This window comes from Coenobita brevimanus, chromosome 94, assembly GCF_032717465.1.
Source record: "Coenobita brevimanus isolate Jiangsu-jjx chromosome 94, ASM3271746v2, whole genome shotgun sequence".
Lineage (NCBI taxonomy): Eukaryota > Metazoa > Arthropoda > Malacostraca > Decapoda > Coenobitidae > Coenobita > Coenobita brevimanus.
In genome coordinates this window covers 18,631,275-18,654,514 of record NC_137047.1, presented here as the reverse complement: position 1 = coordinate 18,654,514, position 23,240 = coordinate 18,631,275, and the positions used below count along the sequence as shown (strand labels likewise).

Below are 23,240 nucleotides of genomic sequence, written 5' to 3'. Positions count from 1 at the left end.
GGGAAGAAAGGGCATTTAAATTACAAGCAAGTTAGGATGATTAGCAGAATGTAGATGTTAGACCTGAGTGATTGAAAGACGTACAAAAGAGTTGGACAAAATAATGGAGTAAGAGGCAAGTTAGAAATGTTAATGGAAGTGCTGGTAAGTTAGGAAAATATGGGAAGTACACTAAATGCAGGTTAGAATGGTTAATGAAATTTTATCGGCAAAATAGCATGACCACAAGAAATAGAAGGGTGTTAGAATGATTAATGATAACTGAGGGGAGTTAGAATAACAGCTGGATATGAAGAAGTTAAAACAATCGAAGAAAGTGCTAGCAAGTCAGGAACATTAATGGAAGAGAAAGTAAGTTATAATGATTAGTCAGTGGAAGCAAATGGATGTTAACGTGAATAATGAAAACACAGGCAAGTTTGAAACACTGAAACGAAGTGTATGCAAGTCAAAACGGTTAAAAATGAAACTAAAGGAAAAAAAGAGTGAATAACTAAAACACAAGCAAGTTAAAAAGACTGATTAAAGCGTATGCATGTCAGAGCGGATAATCCTTGGAACTAATGGGAAATTAGAAAGATGAATAAAAGCGCATGCAAGCTAGAAGGTTAATCGACAGAGCTAAGGATAAAAGAAACATTAAAAGAAGTAGAATGGATAATCAATGAAACTAAAGGCAAGTTAGAGAAATTAATTAACCTTTACATTGCTGCTGACGACTTCATAATTTTTCGCTCTGGTTAAGAAGAGACGATTTTGCTCTCCACTAGGAAACTTAACTAGGACTAATGGTTGATGGAGGCACAGTGTTTTTGGGAAATTAACTCTTTCAATGCGATGAGACCAATTTCTTTTATATTTTATGATTGCCTCCTTCTGATGATTATATTCAGCTTAGCCTCTTCAGTCCAATAACATTTTGTATTTTTTTTCTGTCTCGGCGCCACTTTATTTATTTATTTTATTTTTTTTGCCATCTTGGAGGTACTAGGTATAGCTTTCATTTACTCCTTTAGTACGGGAGAGTTTTCTTTTGATAATAATAATAATAATAATAATAATAATAATAATAATAATAATAATAATAATAATAATAATAAATAAATAAACAAGCGAAGAAAATATTAGCTATCAGACACTGTAGACGTTAAGACAAAAGAAAACGCATTTAATAATAATAATAATAATAATAATATTAATAATAATAATAATAATAATAATAAAGCGACGAAAATATTAGATATACAAACATAGTAAACGTTAAGGGAGACAAAAAGGAAAACGCAAATAACACCACCACCACCACCACCACCAGTAAAAATAATAATAACAACAACAACAATAATAATATAATAATAATAATAATAATAGTAATAATAATAATAATAATAATAAATCATTATGGTGTTAAAGGACATGGTGATGTGTGAGGAGAGACTGGCCTATCATGGATAAGTCTTCAGATTTTGCATTGCCAAACACCCATTGCCTCCAAATGTCCGTATAATCGTGGTTCCTAATCCATCTCTCTGTATAAAAATTCCCAATCCCACTGTTCATCCACTGTGGTCGTGACAAAAATATCCTCCAGTTACCTGTCACTTCCCGTTTCCATTTCCTGTGATCAGTCCAGGCAGCGCTTACTGACGTATTCTGGTTGGCATTGGAAATTATTATTTTTTGTCTTACACCTTACTTCTAACACTTTACCTCTAACATTTTACTTCTTACTTCCGACGCTCTACTTCTTACACCTTAGTTCCTCATTTATGTTGTGCATATAGTATCAATATGGTTTAAATTAACAGCATAAAAGAAGATTAATAAGGAACAAGGTGTAAAATTAATTGCTAAGGAAGAGGCATTACGAAATTTCCTCCGCTAACTGTACATACAACTTTGAGGAAAAAAAACAAATACAGTACATTAAACTGACATGTCAGGAAAGATCAACTAATGCCTTTTGACAAGTGTTGGTTGATCCTCATCATCCTGATGGTGTATTTCACTGTTTTTTGTTTTTCCCATTCGTGGATGATTACATATAACTTAGGAAAGCCTGTTCGCATTCCAGGGATTATTAGAGGCTGTCTCTAACCTTTAGAGTCTGAAGATCTCAACACTAAGATATGCAGATTCCAGACGTTCCTGGGCTGAAGGGGTTGAGAAAAAATGAATCAGAACTCAGACAAGGGACTAAACTAAGACTGTACTAAGAAACAACATGGAATACCGTTTTGCTGCGTTGTTGTTGTTGTTTATTGATACAGGTCCGAATAAATAACGAACCTGGTGTGGATTACCAGCGGCCAACTTCCAGCCTCTCTCATGGACCAATTCCAAGCATAGGGACAAGGTAAGAGCTTTGGCTGATTACTTCCCTTCAGTCCCAGGATTTTGAACGTCATTCATAACTTCTGACGATTTTATTCAACCTGAGATAAACTTTTCAATCTAGAGGGATTACATACAAACTTCAATAACCCACTAAAAAAAAAAAAGCCCTAGTAAGCTGAATAAAGCAGTGTGGAAATATATAGAATACATTAGAAAAAAACCCTCACCTACTTGAACTGATAAAGGACATGTGTTTATCTAGTGCTGTTATTCATTGTACAGTATAGCAGAAAAGCACATGAATAACCAGACAAGTCGCTAAATTCAAAGAATTTGGCGGTATTTTAGTCTGATTAGGGGAACCTGTATTTTAAACGATAAACCACGAAAAATCTTACCAATTTTATTGTAGTTTGTATATCGTCATTGAGGTAACGTTTGTAGAACAAGTTAATGAAACAATGTCGTTAGAATATTAGATCAAGATGCAGCATATATTTTGGTTAAGATGGGTTGCAAATAAATTTTTACATTGTTACGAATAAATTCTAGAATACAAATTTTGAAGGAGAACTTAAAAGTAAGGCTATTTTAATAAGGTAGTCTGAGATTAGCTCTAAAAGGTGCACATATCGCCCGTCGCTTTCATTGGTTTAAGATAAATCGTAACATAGTAGGTGTACTGGAAAGTGTATCTGGAAATTAATTAGACGAAAAGGTTTTAAAATGACTATATATATAAACATAGGTAATAATAAAAATCTCACGCATTTAATTTCAGCCCCCACACTTAAATTTCAGTGTTATTCTTAGTTATCTTCCTTATCTCTCCACTCCAGATTTGTTCATTCTCTATTCCTGCCATCTAAAGCACACTGAATTCTGTCTTCGTCTGCTCTTAACCTGTACTCAAACCTTTTAACTAAGATTCTTCCTCCTCCTTCTCCTCATCCTCTTTCACCTCCTTCTCCTCCTTATCCCCCTCCTCCTTCTCCTCCTCCTTCTCCTCCTCCTCCTCCTGAGCCTTCTTGTTTTACTATCCTTATCCTTCAGCATGTAGAGTTAGATCTTGTAGTCATAGTTTTCTCCGTAACAAGCAGCCTCGAAAGGACCATAAGGTCTGTTGCTGTTTGCTTTCCTATGTAATCCTATGTAATCCTCCTCCTCCTTATCATTATCATCATCATCATCATCATCATCATCATCATCATCATGCTGCGAGAGTCCAGTGGGGGATGAAGACTTTCCCCATCCTTCATCACTCCTTCCTATTAGCAGTTAGCATGTTTCTTACAGTCCCAGCTAATGGACGAATTTCCTCTCTCCATCTCGTCCTTTGTCCGGCTCTTGGGCTTCCACTCCATTCCTGGGTTGCCACTCCATTACCCTCAAGTATTTCACCACGATGACATATCGTTTTTAAATCTTACTGACACCGGATTATTTTATTCCACTTAGGGAAAGGCTCTAGTTGTGAAGGGGTTAATGAAGGCAATATCTAACCTCTCCACTTCACACAGTCTCTCCTAAGCTGAATAACATCATGTAGTACCAGCAAGAATAAAATGAAATCCAGGTGCTTTGAATTGTGGTACTTGATCTTCTCCTCTCCCTGTTTTTTTATCCAGGAAATTGTCATCTATTCCATTCCTTTCTGAGCATTTCTAAGCTTACTTTCTAAGGACCGAAATGTTTTTCAGTCACAGGGCTACAGGAAGGACAGACTGATTACCCACCGATACAATTTTTTTTTTTTTTTAATGGAAGAGGGAATTTTTGTCTTCATAATATTACTGTTTATCAAAAGTACTTCAACTCACTTCTTTTCTTCTCTTGTTTTCATTTTAACTATTACTGTCTCAACTGCCTATCATAAATATTCTTGCAAGCATCTGTTCCCTGGCAAACTGAAGCATTTTATTTATTTCACTTGATGGGATAGAACATGCCTATTAAACATAATTATCAGTATCTTTTATTTATCTTTAAGCCTATGTTAAGACTCTCTCTATTTAGATATACCGTCATTTATTGTAGTTCTGTCATAGATTCACTAAACAGAGCCACGCTGTCAGCGAACTGAAGAGTATTCGGTCGTTTACCATAGATGTTAATTTCTTTGCCATCTAAGTCAAAATTTCTGAAAATATCCCCGAGGCTTGCAGTGGACGACTAGCGAAATTGTCTCCCTTTGTGTAATGTCCCTCTTAGCTGATATTTTCTAACTCGCTTGAAATTTCATAGTAACAATGCCTGTCTCCTGCAGAGACCTTCTGATATCACAACGCTTATCCTTCTGCACATTGTCTTCAGTCTGGTTTTATCACTGCTGCAGTTCTAGTTAAATCATATTTTTCTTACCATTTCATTCTCAGGACAGCACCAGTGTTCGGTTCCAGCTAACGTCAGACACATTTTTTTTTTTTTCTTAAGCTGATAGTGAACTTTAGAAGGCTGAGAATGGTAATACTGCCGCTACTGATCTGCCATGGACAGGACAACCATGGATTATATTCCTGCTGACGCCAAAAGATTTTATTCAGCTAATGGTGAGTCACAGGAGGATGAGAGTATTCACCCTCACGTTCGGCCTTCCTTCCAAATTACTCATTTTTAAAAAAATTTACTAGTAATGCCTTTCTCCTAAAACTCTCTTATGCCAAACTTTCTCCTTTTATTCCTTACGTTTCAATTCCATTCTTTTCAGTCTTCAGCAAAACCCTTACCCTCCATTTCTCCTTCCTTTGAGTATTTCAACTTGTCTCTTCTTTATCCATTTCTCTTTTTCATGAAATGCCATCAGCTCTCTCTTTCTTGGCTTCCTCTCTCGTACATACTTAACATTAATTTCCTGCTGATTTAATTTCTGCCTATTCTTCTCTTGACTCATCACAATCTTCACTTTTTGTTTTCCCAGTGTATTTACTTTCACATTTCTCTCTACTATCTTTTCCTTTTTTTCTTTTTTTTCTTAAATATCTAATTTACAACTCTCTCACTCTTGCCTATCCATTTTCCTCATCCTGACAACATGCTTTCCCATTTCTGCCTGTCTGTTTCAGTGCCCTCCTGCTTATTTACTTTTTCCTCATGCTACCCATCTACTTTCCACCACTGCTGGTCCTCTACTCTTGCCCACTACTTATTACTACTTTTTTCACACTTATGTCGCCTATTTTTCCCCACTTCTGGCCATCCAATTTTTTCTCATGCTGCTTATTATTATTGTATCATTTATGCCACCCAGTTATCCCTATTTGGTTTATCTAACTGCTTGCCTTATTTTAAACTTCACTTGTGCCTATTACATGCCTACTTGATTATTGCCTATTTCCCTTATCTGGATCAGAGTAACCCCTTCACTACGATGCCTTTAATTATTTTTTACCATTTCCAGATGATTACATTTGGGCAAAGGGAAAGCCTGTCGTAGTGAAGAGGTTAATGGGTATTGTCAAATCATATAAGTGTTTATGAAGTTGAAAAGTGTGGGGCATCCAGGGGGAGGTGGGGTGAGGGAGGGGAGTCGTAAGGTGAATGGAATCGCCCTTTGAGTGATATCCAGTGATAATATTTTTTTAATTCCTTCTCTGTGAGGACTTCATTTTGTGGGCGGTGGGGGGGGCGGGGAAGAGGAATTTTCTGTTGTGTACTCATGATTTTGACTTTTTTAACTATTTCGAAGAAAAGTAGCCTAACTGAAGATATAGGGTTTTCTGATGTGTGGTTTATATGATTCACTACCGGTATTGTATCCTTCTCATGGTAGGAAAAACTATTATTGATAAGACGATTTTACTCAGATGAGTGTTATCAAAGCCTCAAAGCCTGTGAGTGTTAATACCGTTACCATTAACTCTGTTACGGTATCACAACTTTTTTATGGTATTCCAGTGAACACAGGACGATTTTACTCAGGTGAAACTGGGCCTGGGTGTGTTAATGCTTGAACTATTTACGTTCTAAGGACCGGGAAAAATTGTAGTATTTTATTCCAGTTTACTGTGGTAGGTGGGGGCGCTCACCATTCACTCACTCGATGTAGTGCTGCTGTCGGGTGTCTGCCCTTTCCTCTCCTCCATCCTTCTTTCCTTCCATCCTCTTCTGTCTTTCTTTCCTTCATTCTTTCCTCTTCCTTCTGCCTGTGGGTGACTCTACGCTGAGTGACAAGCCAAATGGTTTCCTGTACACCAGGAAACCATTTACTACGCTGGGTGGTAACCATATAACCAAATTTTGGAGACTGGTGGGTTAGTGGGTAATTACGGAGCTCCATTCGGATTGAGCCGGTGAAGGTTTATATCCAAGGGGTGGTTGGGGTTAGCTCACGTAATGCCACTCAGGCATGAGTGAGGCTGGTCACTCTCATCTTATATGTCATGACCAACTTGCCTAGTGCCGGGCTCCTACGCACTTCATGGGGCAATGTAGGACTGGATGATGGATGGATTATTCCAGTTTACACCAAATGATTTCATTCAGCTTTGAGTGAGTCATAAGAGCATAACTGTGTGGTTTTCTTTAAACAACGTGTCTGTTGCACACTGCCCCGAGAACGTCTCATACAAAGACTATTTTGTTCTACGTCCTATGGCTTTTTTTTTTTTTTTTTTTTTTTTTTGGCAAATTTCTCTAGTACCACAAGCAATTTAATAACGTATAACGAGAAGCATACGTCATATTTTATATATTCTTCTATACGTTTTTAATTCCTTAGGTACGATGTCGCCTTATTTATTTTAACTTTTCTGTAACCTGATGATTTCAATCGTCACAGGAAACGTCTACCGTAGGTTAGTTACTAAAGAATATATGTCTTTAATTTGTTCTACAGTAATATTAGACAACATACCCAGATTAGGAGAAATCTACTACAATGAAGTGGTTAAAGATGATATCCACAAATCTCTTCATTATGGTGTTATTTTAGGAACTACTTGACTTAATGGTAGGTTATATACATACATACATACATACATACACATACGTACATACAAATACATATACACTTACATACATATATACATACTTACATACACATACATACATGCATACATATACAAACAATTCCGTCCCAATGTATGGAAGGGAACGTCTTATTAGATGCAAAGCTGCAGTCATTAATCCCACTGCACGTCTGAGATTCTAGACTAATGAACCAAGATTCCAGCCCTTTCAGCCAGCTTGATATTACTGGTTAGCTGAGCAAGACCTCATTAGATTCTGGCAAAGATTCCGATACGCTGCAAATGAATAGCTGACCACAACCCTACAGAGGCAAGATTAACTACTACTACCACTGCTACTATTACTACTACTACTAATAATAATAATCCTGGTACTTTTCAATTACACGTCGCGTCCGCCAAAATTTAAACGCCTCTGCCAGTTTGTAGACACGGTGCTTCATAACAGTGATTAAGGAGGGCCATGCATAACGTAGGGGTGACTGCGAACAGGGGATGGATGGGTGGCCCTGCCTGTGTGGAGATCAGGTGACGGCGGGTTGGACTAGGTGGATGGGGGTGTGTAGGGGAGGAGAGGATCTGATTAATATTTGCTGAGTGACAAGTTATGGGCACGGTCTTACGAATATTGCTATCCAGGCTTCAACGGAGGGGCTTCAAAATAGGGGCTGATCCATCATTTATTAGGAGAGGATTCAATACTTTTTTTTCCTCATTCTAAGACAGCTTTCAATATATTTTTTTTTTTAATACTGACTAATGAAGGAGTGAAGGTAAGACAAGAGGATAGAGATGGAAGAAGCGCAGGGTAATATTTGCTAAGTCACAAGTCATGGGTATGGAGTCTGTTATTTCCCCCCCCCCCCAAGCTTCATCGTACAGGCGATTCCAGCATCAAGTAAAAAGTGAGGAGGGGGTTCTACTACTCTTCTTATCACTGATGGTTATTTGGCTAGTGGATACACGTGAGACAGTTTAAACAGTTTTTGCTTTGCATTATCTAGGAGAAGTCACTAAAAACGATGTATACTAATGATATTTTCTTGTTCTTTCATTTGACAAACCAGGAGTTATTTATTTGGCTAGTTATACAATGTTCATCATTATCATGACAACCACCACCGCCACCAACAGTATCATCATACAGAGGCCTCTCTTCCCCTTCTTCACTCTGACCTGGTGGTTATTAACTTCCCCAATTCCTGCCCCGCATATTTACCAAGCTGTTCCTCCATCTCATCACAGTTACCAACAAAAACTTCTGTAAATTCAGTTAATGGTTTTCATTCCCCAGCATGTGGGATTATGGGACCTTTTTTGGTACGCCCAATATTTTATCTGCCTCAGTAACACTATTAAACCTTTCAGTACAACGGCGTCATTTTTGGAGGGTGTCATTCTGGCTATCTCAGGACGAGTTTATTCAGCTGAGGAATTCAGGGGAGAATCGTAGCAAAGAGGATGTTGGGGGAGGGGGGTTTGTCTATGGAGTTTGTTCTCACTTCACCACCACCAGACGTTCCTCCCAGATTACAAGATCATACAACCACAAACATCATTGTAGTGAACGGGATTAACTGGTTCACTACGATGACGCTTTTTATATTTTATTCTCCCTACTACAGACGATTTTACTCATTTTAGAATACACCTCTAGTAGCGATAGGGGTAAAAGAGTGGTTTATAAATCTCCTCGAGCTCGAAAAGTCTCTCGCAAGCTGAAAAAAATGGCTTGTTGTTGGTAGAAATAAAACGGTAAGGAAGTGCTCGTTGTCAAGGGGCTGAGGTGGGCCCTGGACCTGGCTACGTGTCGGCCATCTTGTGGTGCCTGCCTGCCTGCCTGCCTGCCATCGACCCAGACAGGCACAGCGTGATGAGGGTACACCTACACCTTTGGTATTATGTGCACTGGTATTATGGACTGGTATTATATGTATTGGTATTATGTATTGGTTTTATATTTACTGGTATTATACGTCTTGGTATTGTGTGCTAGTATTACTCGATGTATTGTTAGTACTTTGGCTCTGTGTGTTCTGGTGTTACAGTACTTTGGCTCTATATGTACTGATATTACTTTGGCATTATTAAACTGAGGCTCTGTATGTACTGGTATTTCTTTGACGTTTTTCCAGCAAACCCTTTGTATGTTCTGGTATTACTTTTGGAACTGTATATGCCTGCATTACTTTGGTAGTATATTTATTGGTATAACTTTAGCTCTGTGTGTACTGTCATCACTTTGGGTCTGAAAGTAAAGGCATTGTTTTGTCTCGTTGTGTATTGGGATTACTTTGGTATTACTAGACCAATGCTCTGTATGTGCTGGCTTAACACTGGGTCTGAATGTATTGGTATGATTTCTGGTATTTTTACACCAAAGACCTGTATGTACTGGTATTGCTTCAGTATTGTTTCACCAAACCACTGTATGTATTGGTATTTCTTTGATATCAAGAAGCTTTATTATATATTATCATTACTTTGATCCTAGTACACTAAGTTCCGTGTATTGGTATTACACTGACATTATTACATTTAAAATTTACTTTGTGTTGGTTCTACTTTAGTATTATTAAATCGAGACTCTAGACGTACTGGTATTATATACATTGGTGTTAATACACCTAGGCTTAGTATATACTGCTATTACTTAGGCATTACCCTACCGGGTATTTATGTCTTGATCATGCAGTATTTCAAATCATCCAATTATCCTCGCGGGAAAATGTACATATTAAGAATTACTTTAGAAACGGGATTATCGCTATACGGATGTTATCACTAAAATACTGTCATCATTAGGATCAATGCTGTCATCACTGGGCAATATTGTCTTCTAGTTTGTGCTGCTGAATGCACTTATAATTAGAACACATGCAGTGGGTGGCGGTAAAGTGGCAAGTCTTTACGTTAGATTTATATATGTTTCTTCGAAGGCTCTACTGACAAGTGATTGGAGGTGTGGTCGTTCAACGCGGGGCACCCTCACGAGGGTTCTCCATCTTCAGGCTGTATTTTAAGTGACATAGGAGGCTTCGTAGCACTTCTTCCTTTGCGATTTAATTGCATATTATATTTAAACATTCTCATGCACGCATTTTATATCTTTCTGATGTTGACCAAGTTGCATAAATAAAATGCCAAAAGGATACTGAGGTGCCGTGTGCAGAAAAAAAACAACAACTCTAAGGAAGAGGTGCTACGAAAGCTCCGTAGCCAATTGAAATGGGTTCCTTAATAATTATATTATTCTTGTATATTTTTTTAGTCTAAAACAATAGGCACAGTGTGAAATGAAGAGATTATAAATAAAAAAAATAATAACAATACTTATAGCAATCACAAGAGTAATGATAATAATTATAACTATAATAACAAGAGGAACCCGAGATTGCAAACCTCCTCCAAGGCTTGAACATTGTGAATCAACAGATCCGGAATGTTTCTTGGATCCACATCAAACTTGGGTGTGTGGTAGATCTTATGGAGATGTTATCTTGTAATTTTTGTACAAGTATTGTACGGATTATTTATCGAGTCAGAAGCAAAAATGTTGATACTGTCACTATCCCGCAATGGTAAAGAATCTTTTAAGAAATTCCTGGATCCGGATGATGATCCGCATCACCACCAAAATCTAATGGATTGTTCCTTGGACCATACCCTACCCCTCCTCAAATAAACAGTCAAAAAGACAAACCAACGCCGGCAAAAGCATAATCTCCTTATCGACGTACTGTACACCATTTCATTCTGACAAGCTTTACAAAGTACTGATAAGTCCCCTGGAAGAGACGTTGGTACTTATATAACGAAGGCGTTTTGGTAATATTACTACCTGCATTCATTACTTAACAAAAATCTATTCCTTTCATTGTATATATGTTCTGTTCAAATAATTTTTTTTTTCTATTCAAACTGTGGGATTTTTTAATTTTCATTTTGTTTTGGCTAAGCTAAGAGTATTAAATTTGACCAGGGCCCCCCTCCTACTAGAGGTAGTTTTTTAGTCTAAAACAGCAGGTACAGGGTGAAATGAAGAGATTATGAATAAAAAAATAATAATACCAATAATTATAATAACAACAATAATAATAATTATAATTATATTTATAAAAACAAGAGCAATCCGAGATTGGAAACCTCCTCCAAGGCTTGAACATTGTGGATCACCAGATCCGGAATGTTTCTTGGATCCAGATCAAACTTAGGTATGTGGTTAATCCCTCCATCTAGAAAGTCTCGAAAACTGAATAAAATCGTCTAGGGTCATCAGAAATGAAGAAGGAAAACGCTATCGCAGCGAAGAGATTAAATGTATATATATATATAAAAAAAAAAGATATGGAGGTGATATACACTGACCCAGTACACATCCCCGCAAAATGAAATAATTATGCTGATCATTTTAACTATTTACACAAATTAGATTTCGGATTTAATCACACCGACGGGATATTCTCTCCTGAAATCCTATGTCAACCCATTTCACTCCTTCCCCTTCACTCTTGATCTCCGAGTCCTTTCCCCCATCCATACGTTTCTTCATCACTTTTAATCATAACCTGCTTACTTTTCTCGTACCTTAGTTCCCCCTCTATTTTTTTTCTTCCTCTCCTTCACTTCCTTTTTTTTTTCTCTCTCTTTCTTTAATTACAGTAATATTCAGTATCATCATTCTACACCTCTTAGACTCCTTCCGCATTCATGCTCATTTAATCAATTCACTTCCTCGTTTGTTATTATTATTATTTTTCTTAATCATTACTGTCATTCCACCTCTACATTCCTTTTCCAATTTACCTCTGCGTATTTCATTTACATCTCCATGTTTTCATACCTAATAACGCCAACATTCAAAATTCAGCATCATTACACATTCACTACTCATTAATATTTGATTATTTTACCACTGGTCCCTTTTCTGTCCACTTCTCTAACGCAAGAGCTAACCCTTACACCCAGTCCTTCATGTATGCAACAGGCCAACTCTGGAACTGTCTCCTTCTCTCTGTGTTTCATACTGCCTATGATCTCCAGTCTGTCAAACGCGGTGTGTCCAGGCAACTCGAAATGAACAGTTCTTGAATTTGGCTCTCTTATTTTTTTTTTTTTCTTGGAAACAATTTACAGGCTCCTGGCCTTTGGTTCCTTCTTCCTTGCGTAAAAAAAAAATTCTGTTTGTTTTGCTTGTATGATCATGTATTTAGTTCCCCGACACCTATTCCATGTCAGTATGGTGACGTCTTTTATTTATTTATTCATTTATTTATTATTTTAGTACTGCCATTATTTTTATTATTATTATTATTATTATTATTATTATTATTATCCCAAATGCTATTTTTTAAGAGAGAACCCTCGTAGTAAATGGGGTTTGAAAAAGTCTCCATTAACTCCTTCAGTAATTTGACATTGTGTATACCATTCATGCTCCTACCAGACTACTTTAATTTTCGATCATGTGATATCTACTTAGGGTGGTCATCTACCCATAAAACTACCCTTAAATATACCGGATTAAGATAGCCTAGCCTGGGGACACTACATCTCACTGGGAGTAACATAGGACTGGTTGCTTTTTACTTTCAAATTCTCTTACTTTCGAATTCTCTTTGGTAAACTTATTCTAATAATACTGACCTGACATCTGGCCTGCTATGCGGCCAATAAGCATCCCTATGGACTGAGGGAGTGTAAGTGTAATGGTCAAGTTGGGTGTATTTGACTGGGGCTTTGTTTGCGTTAAGATAAATTGTTAAGATAAATTGTTTTGCTGTACACAGGATGGGTAACTGCCCTCTTGAGTACTGGCTATCAATGAGCAAAACATTTATATTCCTTAAATCGAGTACTGTAATGATGCATCTTTTCTTTATCGATCTTTTCTTTATCGATTGATGTAATGCAGTATATATTTTTCTTTAAGGTTTATTTGTAGCATAATATTTTTTCCTTAACGAATACTACAGGGACGTAAATTACTGAAAAAGGTTTGCTACTGAATCAACTTCTTATCACTTCAGTAAAAAGCCGAAGTGTCTTTCTTTATCCTGGGTTTTACTGTGGTTGTGTCAGGCACTAATGATCAACTCAGTAAAGCACCCTGAAGTGAAGGGATTAAAGCAGTGTATCTGTGTGTGTGTGTGTGTGTGTGTGTGTGTGTGTGTAAACTCCCTCCAGCTTGAAAAGCTCTCTCAATCCGAATAAAATCGTCTGGTGATGGCAAGAATACATCGTAGTGAAAAGTTTAAGCTTCTCAAGTGGTCAGATAACAATCGGTAATCATGCTGATTGAACAGAACATGAACAAACCGGAACTCTTAGTCTGAAAATTCACTGTCGCCACTTCCTCTCGGCAAAAAAGAAAATATATACCTGTATATATATTCAGTGTCCTCGAAATTGGCGTCTCATTCCTGCCTTAATCCATACAATTCATTTTTTTCCACGCTGGGTAGTCTGTAAATAGCACTGTACCTGAATCTCGCATGATGGCGTCTTTTATCTTGCGGGGACGGCTCAGTCTGCTGGTGTGGGCGTGGGTGTTCTAATGGGACTAAGAAATGAATCAATTATACAAGTTAGACATTGACCAAGCCGTCCCCACAATTCACGAGAAAGTACCTGGCAGAGTGGAAGGGAAGTATTAAACATGAATCACCCTGTATATTCCCTACAATGTTTGTATTTTCCTGAATGTGCTCTCCTCCGTTATTTTCCATTCTACCTATTCTACTCATTCCTCATGCATTACTACCCTTCCTTCACACCTCTTATCTACTCTCCTTTTTCTTATTTGTTCTACTTAATTTCTTGCATACCTGTAGTTCTTTATTTTATATTGCTATTGATTCCTCGATTCTTACTTCCAACCACATGTAAGATATCGTAAATAGTAGTAGACTGTAAGTAATACTGTGGATAGTAAGCAGTAGTAACAGGATGTAAGCATAATAGAGCGTATAAAGAAACAATAAATCGTAAGAGGAAATTAGAGATCGTAAGAGGAAGTGGTACATTATAAGAGGAAGTGGTATATCGTAAGAGGAAACTGTAGACTGTAAGAGGAAGTGGCAGACTGTAAGTAGAAGAAATGAATCGTAAGTAGAAGCAGATCGCAGGCAATAGCAGCAGATCACAAACAGAAGCTCTAAATTGTAAGTAAAAGCAAAAAATCGTAAAGTGATAAACCACAGGTAAAGAGAACATAATAAAGGAACCCTAATAGAGAAGTAAAGCCTGAAATAAACGATAAAATGCGAGGAAATCCTTATAATGCGTTTGTTTTAACCTGAAGAAGATACCTAGGCCTTCTCAGCTCACTTAATGGTCGGGTGAAGGGTTGATTTTACTAATAACCCAGGAAACTTATTTTTACGTTATACTAGAGCTCGTCGAATTTCAGACAGTAAAGAATTAATAATGTAGTTGTAGCAGTGTCTCAGGCCTGTCGGATGAAAACGAACCAGCTACAATGGATATCATGTCTAACTCCTTCAGTATGAGATGTTTCCCGTAAGCTGAAGGCAGTGACAAGAACAAAAAGAACTGTCGTCGACTTGAAGGATTGCCAGTGCTTCTGTCAAATACCATGAATTAATAAGCACCTTACTTCCTTCGGCACCATTTTTTATTCATTCTGTTTTATTCATTCTGCTTCCAGGCTATTTTTTTCTGGCTTCATCCCTTCATTTTGAGCATTTTCTCATACTATTCTTGATACCATCAGATAGTTTTATTCATCTTTTATCCACGTAATTTTATTCACGCATGCTAAAAAAAGTGTCCGGAAACAGCAAGAATTACACAGAAAAATAAGTCAACGGGTGGATGGGGTTAATAGAAGCCTCTGTTAGCTAAGGGGTTAGGAACACTCTCCATTAACCTCTTCCATCCGATGGCTTATTTTACACGCTGTTCCTACTACCTATAGGTGATGATATTCACCTTACCATGGATTTGTTTTACTGGTGGGGTTAGATGTAGCCTTCAGTAACCTCTTCACTGCAGAAATCTCCAGTGATCTGAATAAAATCTTCTACTGGTGACAAGAATGAAATAAAAAGTAAATCACGGGACTCTGAAGGGGCTAACCACATTCCAACGAAAGGCTTCTCCTATACTGAATTAAATGAACTTAACAATAGCAAGGACACAATAAAAACAATGATAATGAAAAGACCGAAATTATAACAGAATGGAGTAATGTAGGCTAATGTTTCTGACTGAATTAAGCTATCCATCTATAGGCAGAGGTCACGCAGGAAAAATAGCTTCGAGGCGTTTTTATCGTGGCCAATTGGGATGAACTCTAATACAAAAAAAAAGTGACTACTAAACATATATTAGTGATCCATAGTTGTGCATAATACTGATTTCTAATTTGATGCGTGATGGATATTAACACACGATAATGAAATGAAGGAAAGGAGAACGACCGTTTGAACAAAAGAAATAAGATAGACTACTCTATGGAGAACAAGGTTATGATCAGTAACGCCTGCAGTTCGATGACATAATTTTTCTCATTCACTTAAACTCCAGACGATTTTATTCAGCATAGGAACGCAACTTTGAAGTGAAGGTGGTTTATAAAGCTGTATCTTCTCCCTTCCAGCCAAAAATTATCACATGAACATATTAAAATCGTCTAGAGATTGAAAGAATAAACTAGAAAAGTCACAGGATTGAAGGAGTTAAGAACCTCCAATAACCCTTCGACGACGGCAGAAATCTTAGACGTTTTATTTTTGCCATCATCAATGTAATGCAGGTCTGGGGTGGCTTCTTGTCGCTTAAGGCTAGATACTTAAAAACGTCAAGGGCAAATAAAAGCCGTGGAAATAAATATGGAAGTACAATTAATAAATGTAACCTCAACTTATTTTATGTCTTAGAAATATACCGCAGGGAATGAAAACTCTCTGTTGCTGTGAACGTTCTCCAATATGCTACTTAAGCTAAAACAAGACGACTTTATGACGGTGAGGGAAAATCCAGCAGCGAGTGAGACAAAAGCAGCTGGAATGAGTGTACCTGCATAATATTCACTATGGGCAACACATTTTTTTTTTCTCTGCAAAATCCTAGTATTCAAGAAGTTATGAACGTAATCCCCAGGGCAGAAAAAATAAAGAACGAGAGAAAAGCAAGAAACAGAAGTAAAGACCAAGAGAAAATAGGCAGAACTGGCTGAAATGGAAAGACAAAAAAGACGGAATGCCAAACAACAGGCAGACAGCCTTGAAAGAAGGAAGAAAATGCACACAAAGCTTCAGGAAAAAAACAAGTTGAGACGGACAGAAGAAGGAATGAGGGAAAAGATAAACATGACTGACGAAATGATTTAGAAAAAAAAAGAAAGAAAACTGACAGAGAAGTCATGGTAGAGAGAAAACAAAGAAACTGTTTAAAGACGAAAAGGAAGAACCAGAGAAAATTTATAGACGGCTAAGAAGGCAGAAGTGAGGAATGAAAGAAAATCGGAAGTCTTAAGAAGGAGAGAAAAGGAGAGAGAGAGAGAGAGAGAGAGAGAGAGAGAGAGAGAGAGAGAGAGAGAGAGAGAGAGAGAGAGAGAGAGAGAGAGAGAGAGAGAGAGAGAGAGAGAGAGAGAGAGAGAGAGAGAGAGAGAGAAGGACACAGAACAGACACAGACGCGAGAAATGATACAGAACAGATACAGAGGACTTAGAAAAATAGACAGAATCAAAGAACGAAAGAAAGGGGAGAGATAAGAGTGGAAGACAAAGAGAAAACAGACACACTAGGATGGCAACACAAAACTGAGAAACGGAGAACAACAGAGATTTGAGAAACAGAAGTAATAGCAGAGGGGTATGAGAGACAGAGAGGAAGAACTATAAAGAAGTGATAAAAATCATGAAGGAAGGAAGATGGAATTAATGTTCAAGAAATAGCAAGAACTGAGAAAGAAAGATGGTAGAAATGAGGAATGCGAGAAAGGGCATGGAGAACATAAAGGAACAGAGGCGTAGAACTAAACTACAGGGACACTCAGTGGAGCTCATCTCTCCAACGTGGGCAACAGAATTTCCTAACCACTCTTCATAATGGGTCAGGTTTTCTCATCACTGATTAGGGTTTCACAAAAAGTGTTTTCCGGATCCAGAGTCTATTACGATCCGGATCGGTCCCAAAGTTAATCGATTGTTCCCTGGGACATTTGGTCCAAATCAATCTTTTAGTTTTTGAGTGGTCTAATACTGCTGACAGACATACAATCAAACAAAAACAAACAAATAAACAAACAGAGATGAGAACATACTCTCCTTGTCGGAGAGAAGGAAAGGAAGGGGAGGCAGGTTAAAGGAAGACGAGACAGGACTGAAATGACAGAAAAGAAAATACTGAGAACAAAGTAAAATACGGAATGGAAAAAAAAAAAAAAAAGATTAAATCGAAGTCAGAGAGAACAGCGAGACTGACTTGGACAGAAGAAATGCAGAAAACTAAAGAAGGAGAGAAAGAGGAGACAGAACAGAGGAACGAAAGAGAAATGAGAGAAAGGATAGAAAGAAAGAAATGTAAAGAAAGAGAGAGAACAGAGGAACGTACGAGAGGCGAAAGAGAGAAGTGAGAAAGGAAAGAGAGAACTACAAAATTAAAGACATATTAAACCGAGAAACAATAAACATATAAAAAGAAAAAAAATAGAGAACACTGAACAACAGAAGTGAGAAACGAACGACAGAAACGAGGAATCGGAAAAAGGAAAGGGAGACAGACACGAGAAATGGAAGAAAAGCAGGACATAAATAAAAGAGACCCTTATAAGCAAGAAGAGAAAATTATAAAACAAAAATGAAAAAAAGAAGTAGACAAAGCAGAGGAACGAGAGACAGGCAAAAGACAGAAAAGATCAGATGGAGAAACGACAGACAGACAGAAGAGAAAAGCGAAATTCAGAAATAAAAAACAGGTTAAAGCAGAGGCTGGACCAAAAAATAATAAAAAGGAAGAAGAAAAGATGGACAGAACAAGAGGACAGGGAGGCGACCTAGAACCAAGGAACGAAGAATAACGGAGAAGAAAAAAGGCAAGACGAGACTTAAAAATGAACGGAAGAGACAGAGCTAAGTATATGAGATGTGAGACACCTGAAAGGAAGACAGACCTAAAAGATGAAAGCAAAATGGAACTGAGAAGGGAAAGGAGGAAGACAAAACTGAAAAACCAAAGTAAGGATGATCAGAATGAGCAACAGGAGAATAAGTAGGGACAACAACAACAACAAAGGAGCCAGAACAAAGAATCTAGAACAGCTGAAGAAGGTATAAGTGTGGAATGAGACAGAATAATAATGAAACGTGAATGAAAGAAAAAAGAAAAAAGACGGAAAAATTAGACACTTTAGGAGACTACAGGTAAGAAGGAGTGAAGTATGAGGGTTTTCAGGTATAATGTACACTTTGATACCTATTGTCGTATTCTCGTCGACTTAAGAGGCTGCCTAGAACATCTTCCTTGACGATTACATTTGTATACAACACGTTTGTATTCTTCTGTACGATTTTTCTCTATCTCTTTAATACTGATATTTTGGTTCAAGAAGAGCATACTGAAGCTCAAGAAGAAGAAACAGAATGACATGGAAGAGGCGTCAGGGAGCATCCATGTCCACAAGAATAGAGCGCCTTGCCTTAACTACAGCAGACGCATTTACTGTTTTTTTTTTTTATTAATGACAACAAGAGCAAGACTAATTTCAGTGCCTGATATAGAAATGCTAACACTGTGCTTTCTATAAGGAAAAAAGCCCCCCCTCTACCCCCCCCAAAAAAAAAAACTCACTGTTCCATATGACAGATGGTATTGCTGTGCTTACTATGGAAATAAAAGCAAAAACTAATTTGTGTTTCTGTGAGGACCAAATATTCAGCTATTCTCCTTACTTCTTAACACACACACACACACGCACACAAAGAGATTCTGTTATACTATCGGTTAGGATATAGGCGAAACATAATCTCTTCGCCTCACCTATAGCATGCATTTCACTGCAATATTTATGAGGTCAAAGGCAAAAACTATAATACAGATCGTTCACTGTGTATTCTGTAAGGAGACAAACAGTGATTACCTTCCCTCCTACATAAGACGTATTCACTGTTTTTCTTAGGGATGCAAAAATTAAATTCCTTGTCTCCACTGCCGGCCATGGGATGCAAAAATTAAATTCCTTGTCTCCACTGCCGGCCATGTTTTGTTGATTTTTCTGTAATAGGCTTCTCCAGTTTATGTTTCCCGAATCATGAATATATTTCCCCGGGTAATGGTACAACACGGTGTCAGGAGATCGTACAGCTTCGAGTCTGTCTTTATGAGCCGTATTTTGTTGAATTTAGGGCACTCACTAGCACTTTTCTTAGCTATTGGCGTATTACGCATCTTCGGTAAATTACATTGGTTAACGCTAGACAGTTTTGGTCAGCTAAAGAACGTCCATATTCTAAAGAATGCAGTGAGGTGCCAAATGAAGAAGTACCCTAGATAGGAGAGGGAGCTTCTTATGCTCGTGGCTTACGGTCTTAAGTCTGTATTTCTATCTATTGCTAGACACCTAATTCCAAAGTTCAGTCAGGATACAGGTATAAATATATCACTAAGCATACTCATCTTTGGAGCTTGTTGCAAGTACTGGCCCCCACCCTCATATACTCCTTCACTTCACCCATTCTCTTTTCTGTACAGCCTCATGTACAAAATTATTCAGTGGTCGTGTGCAGTATGTTTTGCTTGATTATTGCTAAAACAGATCCAAGCGAGCTTATCATTTATAAGTAACTTTACCGTCCATGGCTGACGTAACATGTAGCCTTCCTCGAAATACAACTACAGTTACTATTTACAGCTTAGAGGATTTTAAATGGGTACACTGGTGTTTCTGAGAGGACACCATTCATGTAAATACTGCATCATAGCAAAGAAAACAATAAACTTTTGTATTCAGTGACTAATAATACAAACCCAATTTTTTCACTCTAAGGCCAAAATAAGATTCCAGTATATTTAGAAGAGGGTTTTATGTTCTCAGTATGCATGAAGCTTTGTATGACCAGTGAAATGATAATAATACTGAAATAAAAGCTGTGGGAAAATTGCCATATATCACGAGAGACAAGGTTAATGTCAAATGTGAAAGACAGGTAGAGAATAATGGAAAAAGTAGGTTAAATAAGTCTTATCACTGGAAAAAAATAAAATGTTTAGATGATTATGTTTAAGCGGGCACTCTAAAAAGCAAGAGACTAATTACTGCCACTGTGCTCTGGCGTTGGGAGCAACACCTAGAACGCCATCACCATCATTAGTCTGTGATGGCTGACTGAGGAGAAAAAACCACCTATGACAAAGGCTATCATTGCACGACACTCGGCTATGGCAATAAAAACACGTTCAAAGCGAAATCATCCCTGAGAAAACTGCTTTCGTCCTCGCTGGCTTATTACTATAGAAAGGCAGATATAAACAGAATGAAACAGAGGGACTGACGAGTACACACACCAGTCCAACACTACCTCCCTCTGTAAAACTCTCTATCTTAATATCGTATTCTTCCTGTACTTTTTTTATGCATTGCTCTAGTACGTACAGAGAATATAATCGCAAATTTGACCTGCATGATAATTATGCAGGTGGTCCATCAAAAGGTAACCGGAAGCACTCAGGTAATAACTATCCCATGAACATAAACCAAGATCTTCCAAAACAAGAATGCCACTTATGAAAATAATATAAAAAACAAGAGCACAGTGTATATTATAAATGAAGCATAGGAGACTTACCTATATTCAGCCAATTAACTCCTTCACTACGATGACGTCTCCTCCATATTTTATTCTAGCTACCACCATACGATTTGATAGTAATGGTGAGTTAGTGAAAGCTGTACCTGAGCCTTCCTCTTTAGATTATTTAGTGTACTGATAAGAGGGTCTCGAGATAGCAAGAATAAAAAAAGGAAAACGTCACCATACTCTACGGTTTAAAATTACGGTGAATCAAGCTCACCTCTGTTTGGTGTGTGGGATGACCTCGATCTTTGACAGTGGTGGCAGCTGCAAGTCAACAAAAATGGGTGTTAATGACAACTATAAATTACATGGAATCCTTCATCCCTTCACCATGAGAGGCCTTTTCATATCTACTACTACCATAATTTCTTCATCGCAAGGGAGAAATTTTGCAGTGGAGAGGTTACAAACTATCTCTTCTTCATATTTTTGGTATGATAACTTTTTCACAATGGTCACAGTGGGTAGTTTATTCGAGATAAATAAAGACCATTTTGCTAAGCTGGGGGAATTTTCAACACTTCATTGGTTCATCGTGATCATTTCCAACCTTCTCACTATACATTCTTTGCCGTTTTTTGGCTCACAATTTCGTCATTACGTAGTTTGTTTCACGTGGCTTAGCGACAGAAGAAAATACTACAGGTTCACATTCTTTACGTGGCACTTCTTCATGACTATCACCACTGTAAATCTCTTATTACAACTGAACACTTAAGATGGAGCGATGGTAATTTTAGACCAAATTATAGTAAAAATAGTATTACAGAGTTCACACAGCTGAATGCAATCGTCTTGTGGCAGTCTAAGTAAAATACGTTTCCCCTTCAAGCAGATGACTTACTTTAAATTTTATTTTTGGTATCACAAAGTTATTTTATTCAGCCTAGAAGATTTAAATTCAACTTTCACTTACCCCAATAATGCGGGAGATACTTACTTGAATAATATCATCTGGATCTAGCATAAAGAAAACTACGTAATTGTAGTGAATGGGTTAGTAATCCCGGGACTACGGGAATACAAGACTAAGGTGTTTGGGTGCCTCTAGTTTTGATGGTGACTAATCAGTTGGTACAGTTCAGGACGATAATACCATTTTTCAGTCGACCATTGTGAAGGTTTTCCACATTATAGAAAAAATACTGAAAATTAAAAAAAAGCTTGTTGCACCTCGGAGATCGCGTCACTGGATTTTGAAAACCACTGTTCACTGGGTCGTTATTTATCAGTATTTATCAGACTTTATAACCGAAAATGTACATCTGGTACTATATATATTAGGCACAAACTCGAAGCCTAAATAAGTTTCTAGAATATACATTTAGTGATGGTTTGAGTATAAAGCAGACTATAATGACAGGCATCAATATAAGGAGTAAGAAGAAATCACCCAGGATACGTTGAAGATAATGTTGGTGAAATGGCCATAACTTCTTGAATACACTATATGAAACGTAATTAAGGACATAATTAAGGACAAATGATCATAGTTTCTAGGACAAGTAAAAGATAGTCAGAATTAAGGGGAAATAGTCATATTAGCTAAGATAAGTAGAAGATGAAGCCATAATTAAAAACAGAGAAATGGTCATGGGCAGGCCATTCAAGTCCGACGTATAACAGATAAACCAGAGATGGAGTGAAAGGAGGAGGAGGAGGAGGGCAGAGAGCCAGATGGAGAGATGAAACCCGTAATTATTCCGGACTAGGAGGGAGCAAAGCCAACAATTATTAAATAAGAATGCAGAAAGCTGGGAGATATTTTGCTCCCAGCAAACTGACACGGGATGACGATGATGATGATGATGATGATCAAGCTGTTTCCTCAGTTGAATAAAGAACCATGTTAGCCGTCTGAACTTTATTATACTCCTGAGCTCGGGAAGACTCTAATATCGTATTCCAGCCAATGCCAGACGATTTTCAGCAGCTGTAAGTGAGTCGTAGGACCCTGAGAGTTTCAACCAGCATATTTCTTCTAGTGTGTCCAATTTCGCATTACACAGGAAGAGAGGAGGGTAGGCACAGAAAAGAATGATAACAATCAAGGAAGATGTAGGCAGCTCTCACTTGATGTAGTGCTACCTACTTCTTCTCTCACCTTTATCATTCT

At 37.6% G+C, this 23,240-nt stretch overlaps 1 pseudogene; it reads left to right on the top strand.

Moving 5' to 3' along the window:
• Positions 1–2,637: 2,637 nt before the first annotated feature.
• LOC145413052 (small subunit ribosomal RNA) lies at positions 2,638–3,035 on the top strand (annotated as a pseudogene).
• The last annotated feature ends 20,205 nt before the right edge of the window (positions 3,036–23,240 follow it).